The sequence below is a fragment of the Myotis yumanensis genome, unplaced genomic scaffold, assembly GCF_028538775.1.
Source record: "Myotis yumanensis isolate MYYU_CA2020_CCGP unplaced genomic scaffold, mMyoYum1.0.hap1 SCAF_9, whole genome shotgun sequence".
NCBI classification, from domain to species: domain Eukaryota; kingdom Metazoa; phylum Chordata; class Mammalia; order Chiroptera; family Vespertilionidae; genus Myotis; species Myotis yumanensis.
In genome coordinates this window covers 18,139,056-18,144,659 of record NW_027223760.1, presented here as the reverse complement: position 1 = coordinate 18,144,659, position 5,604 = coordinate 18,139,056, and the positions used below count along the sequence as shown (strand labels likewise).

General features: G+C 38.1%; 1 long non-coding RNA gene across 1 annotated transcript; it reads left to right on the top strand.

Annotated features, from left to right (window-relative positions):
- The first annotated feature begins 472 nt into the window (after positions 1-472).
- Positions 473-3,937, top strand: LOC139016810 (uncharacterized). Its single transcript, XR_011472728.1, has 2 exons — positions 473-549; positions 2,444-3,937. It is a non-coding gene; the product is annotated as an uncharacterized lncRNA (long non-coding RNA).
- The last annotated feature ends 1,667 nt before the right edge of the window (positions 3,938-5,604 follow it).

Genomic DNA, 5,604 nt, shown 5'->3' with positions numbered 1-5,604 from the left:
AAACAACCTCTTGCTTGGGCTGATTTTCTTGGAAAGAGAGACAGGAAAAAAAAGAAGGAAGGAAGGAAAGAAGGAAGGAAAGAAGGAAGGAAGGAAGGAAGGAAGGAAGGAAGGAAGGAAGAGAGGGAGGGAGGGAGGGAGGGAGGGAGGGAGGGAGGGAGGAAGGAAGGAAGGAAGGAAGGAAAGGAAGGAAGGAGGAAGTGAGGGAAGAAGGAGAGAGGGAGGAAAAAGAGAAAAGAAGGAGAAAGAAAAGAAAGAGTCCTATTTGGAATTTCCCAATGCGCACTTGTGAGGGAAGCTTAGCTCTTGGCCATCTTGAGTCAAGTGTAAAGGCTCTTCTTACTTACCTTTTGGGCAAAATGGAGAAACCCAACAGCTCCCTCTGCCTGAAGGCCACCCTGATGATACTGATTGGGAATATTTTCTCCTCACTCAGTCGTGCTTTATAACAGCATATTTGTAAAGTAACTTTTCCCTTCTTGTTTTTTGTCGTCGTTTTTTTTTTTGCAGTTAACAATCTCAGGAAATGGGAAAAGGTAAATAAACAAGGTAAGTCCAAAGATAAAAATTAAATTCTAAAGTTTTATAGCTTGTGTCCTGGCTCCTAAGTGAAGAACAGTCTATTTCCTGACGGGTTTTCTAGGTTCCCCATTGCCCCTCCTGCTATGTGATTCTGGATCTCGGAGTCAGCCAGAGGGGCAGTGTTGCTCAGCGGTTATGAGGCAGGTTCTGAGACCTGCTCCGCGGCAGGCTAACAACACTGTGCCCCGTCTCTGCGCGACAGGCGGTCAGTTAGAGGCACTGGCGTTAGGAATAGCTGCTCAACTGTCATGCTATCCTGGGAGCCTGCCTTTCCCCCTTTGTCTGTGGATAAGGCCGCATCGCCGAGTTAACCTGAATCTAAATGATTTCAAGTCACTATCATTCATATAACAAAAGCTGTGGCATTCTGGGTTTCTAGTGATTGTTTTTTTAAATGTCTGAAGCCGCTCTAATTTTACCCAAAACAGTTCCAAAAAAGTAATCAAGAATAAATGAACTATCCTGAAAATAGTTCTGAGGCTTTATAATGTGATTTTAAAAAATGTAAGGGTGCTGTATAGATGTCTCTAAAGAAAATAGAAAGTAATTTTCTCTTAATTCCAACAGTTTTGAAATTCTATTTTTCAAGGAATTCTAGGCACCCTGGAGGAAAAAGTTATAACAATTTCATTTAAAGTTTTCATATTAGTAAAAAAGAACTAACATCACTTTATTTCTTTAAATAGTTTTTTAAATTTCCCCTTTTATTATATGAAAAAATTTTTAAGCAAATAAATAAAAATAGGTAGAAACTAGCTCACCGATTTTTCTTTCCAGAGGATACATTTTAGTGCCTTGCACAATATCTTTTCGGTCCCAGATTATTTTTAGCAAAAGGCTTTTCAATTTGAAGTATAACTGAAGATAGGCTATGAACTACTTCCACTCTTAGACTACATATGGATAGGCCTCTAAAACAATGATCATTATCAAGTAGAATTTAAATGGCATTTTTTCAATCTATAATAATAAAAACATAATATGCTAACTAGACGGGATGTCCTTCCAGACAACCTTATGGACAAAGCCGGGGCTGTGAGGGAAGCCCAGGTCCCAGTGCCAGAGGGAAGCTGGTGCTGGCAGCTGGGGGAAGGAAGGCCTACTCTTGCATGAATTTCGTGCATCGGGCCTCTAGTCGTAAAATATAAGGCTATGATTAATAGCCATTATTGAAATGTCAAATTAAGGCACACTCTTTTCATATCTTACAGTCTCTGATTAGCCGCTTTGGAGGAAAGGTATGACCCTGATACGCTGCCTTTGATTTACAAATGTTCCACAGATTCTTTTAAATCATATTTGCTTCAACTTTCTGTTTAAATGAAGTTGTCTTAGAAATTAGATTAGCTGAAAATATCAGATGCCTGTTTGGAACGAGACTTTGCAAAATCAGTGTCTATTCCCTGTGCCTTTTAAGTCAATTGAACTCAGTGCCATACATTAGTTGGGAATATACATATATATCGTAGAGGAGCCTAGAGATTTTAATTTATAGGGCTAGAGTGGTACTTCCAAAAAAGCCAAGATTTAAATCATTGATCTTTCCTAAAAGGGAACATTGAAGAGTCAGGGGAAACTGCAAGACTGGGAGTCTGTTTGTTTATATGTTTTTATTCCATGAAGGATTTAATGTTTAACGGATGATGGAAAAATGCCTTATCTCTTTTCATGTTTGCTATTCCTATATATTCTTATAAGTTTGGTCTACCCCAATTCATGTGGGGCTTTATTTTGAGCAAGCATATGGGGCAGGCAAACTTAGAGAAACTAAGATAGATCCATCTTAATTTAGATGTGAAACTCACAGATGAACCTCCTTATGTGGAGATCTGGGGCAGAACTCTTCATATTGTCATTTCAGGACCTGACCCAGGAGGGTCTGAGGGCTGCAGAGGATGCCAGGCCACAGAAAACACGATGCTTCTGACTCTAAAATGCAAAGTCTCGAGGGGTCATGTCCAATCCTCCGCTGAGGCAGAAGAAGGTAGAAAATCTTAAAGAGCAGGAGTTCCAGGAGATGCAAAAGGCCTGGGCAAAAATGCTGAAAACACTCTCCTGGCTTCCCGAAGGATTTGAGTTCTGTAGCATGTAGCTCATGGAAAGGACACACTTATAGCAAACTCCCCCATGCCTGGCACATTCTAGCTAGAGCCTCTGTAAATATTTTGGAAATTGATCAGAACCATGGCAATATTAAAATGCTTGAGCCCACAGGAAAAGACGTCTTCCTCGGTTGAAAGCTTACTGATGTACAGTGATAAAGAATTTTCTTTTAATTTAACAAACTTGGTCCTCTGTGTCCCTAGAATATAGAAACACCTCAGTTGGACTATTGTGCTAGAAGCGTACGCTGAGAAAGAATAGCTGATAGAAGACCCACAGTTAGAAAAATACGATCTTGTGTTCACAGTAAAACTGGAACAATTGAAATTTATCAGTGGGGTCCGTAAGAGTTTCTATTATGTTCAGAATACTGTACTTACTAGGACAGGAAAATATCTAATATACATAAAAAAGATGTGACTTAAATATGTACATGGCTTAAATATAACATTGAATACATTGTAAACCTTTATTATAAAATCTTAATGATGAGAAACAATTTATTTTCTGGTAAATTTACATAGATGAAACTATGGTCTTTTTTTTTTTCTATAAGAAATTCAGACTCCTAGTCCTAGAGCACATATATGCTTCCCATGTTCCCACTGAAACCCATTCATTGGCACACGTCTTCCTGTTACCGTTCTCCCAATGGATGGAACACCAGTCAATGTTAGCTACCGACTCCTGGGAGCTTCTGACGCTTTCATGCTGACTCTATAATTCAAAGCCTGTGCGAGGAAGCAACTGGCAGCTCAAGCCTTCTCTCCGGTTGGATGGCTGTCAACTCAAGGATTTATTTTTTTTAATATGAGAAAATGTCAGTTTCCATCTCAAGTACACTTTTTGATGATTCAGAGAAGCATTGAATGCCTGATGGTTAAATAAGAAAAATACAAAAAATTCATCATTGCTTTGAAAGCAACTCCTTTCATACTGTGATGAAGGTTTTACCCATGAACTCAGCATAGATCATAAGTGTGACATATTCCTGTTTTGTAAATGAAGGAATATGTACACACCTGTAAATGTGCATATATGTTTGTATGTATGTTCTGCAGATAGTATTTTTTTAACAGAAAAACTCAGGATCTCTTATTACTGCATCTCTTCCTGTGAACATAAAACATGTTTAGTAGAAAAACATCATGAAGTTTACTTATAAAATTGTATATTGATGGGCACTTAGGTTGCTTCCACATCTTGGCTATTGTAAAAAAAAAATGTTGCAATAAAAATAGAGGTAAACATATCTTTTTGAATTAGTGTTTTGCATTTCTTCAGCTAAATACCCAGAAGTGGGAGAAGTGGTGTGATGCATATATATGAAACGTGAAAATTGAACTGGAACGTGCAGTGTTCCCTGGGCAGGATGCAAAGGTGGCCTCCTGGGTTCTTGTCCATTTGCATTCAAAGAATGAAGACACTGACAAATGATGGTATAGGAAAAGGTGGAGATTTATTGAAAACAAGCACAGACTCCCAAGTGGGGAGGGGGAGAGAATCCCATCAAGTCCCTTTTTTCTAAGGTTTATAAAGGCTGCAGTTCTTTATGTCTTGATATCTCCTCTGATTGGTCACTATAGCAGCTTCAGAGCTCAAACCCCACAGGGAGTTCCCCTCTTCTTCTCCCTTTTGTTTTTCTATTCCCTTTGGCCTTCTTCTTTATTCTGTGAATGGATGGCTTCCTCTCCTTTATTCTGTAAATGTACACCTTTTGGCAGTTCTCTTATTCTGTGAATGTATACCTTTTGTAGCTCCTAGCTTTGTAGCCCTGTGGTTCTCCCCATGGACCCCCCAATTCCTAAAATTTCCTAAATCTGCCTATTTTACCCATCAGAACTCCTTTCATATACAATAGAATATAATTCAGCCATAAAAAAGAATTAAATTTTACATTTGCGACAGCATGGATAGTCCTATAGGGCAATATGCTAAAATAAATCAGACACAGAGAGACAAATATCATATCATTTTTTTACATGTGGAATCTAAAGAACAAAATAAATGAATAAACAAAAACAGACTCATAGATAGAACAAATTGATGACTGCCATATTGGAGGGGGATTGGTGCTGGGTGAAAGAGATAAATGGATTAATAAGCAAAAATTGGTAATTACAAAATAGTCATGGGGATGTAAAGTACAGCATAAGGAATATAATCAATAATGTTGTAATAACTATGCATGGTGCCAGGTGGATTCTAGACTTATTTATCAAAGGGATTGTTTCATAAATTATAGAAATGTCTAGCCATGATGATGTACACCTGAAACTAATGTAAAATAATGTTAAATTGCAACTGTAACTTTAAAATAAATATATAAAAGATGATATTTAATCATCGTGAGTTTTAACACTTGATTGATAGTAAGCCTATCCTCATTTCATGCCCAAATAACAGGCTAATGTTCTTTTAATCCAGAAAAAAACAGTTGACATGTTATTAATATAAGTCCCTGGTGGTGTTTCTTTACTAAATTCATTCATATAAGTGTGAGTATGCCTTATCTACATTAATTTATCAATGCCCAACCTATGATTTTGAAGGAGACAGAATAATGGTAATAGTTTATCTCAGTCTTGCCAACTCATCAACTAAACTTTCAGCCATATAGCTTTCATCAACTACTTCTGGGACTCCCATGAATGACATCTGTCCCTAGACAATTGTAATTCTCTAAGAAATTACTGCTGCCTCACCACATTTCTTCCCCTTGGAATCTTCCCTAGAAGGAACAGTGGAGCCAAGGGACACTGACGTCCTCACAGTGTTGTCCATCTGTCATTTCATATGTGTGTCCTGAAAATAGGCCATTCTTCTTTTATGCCTGTTCCTTCTCCCATAGACATTTTGGCTGGAGACTTACAGCAAACTGTTCCCTTGACTACTCCTTCTCTCTCCCATCCTACCTGA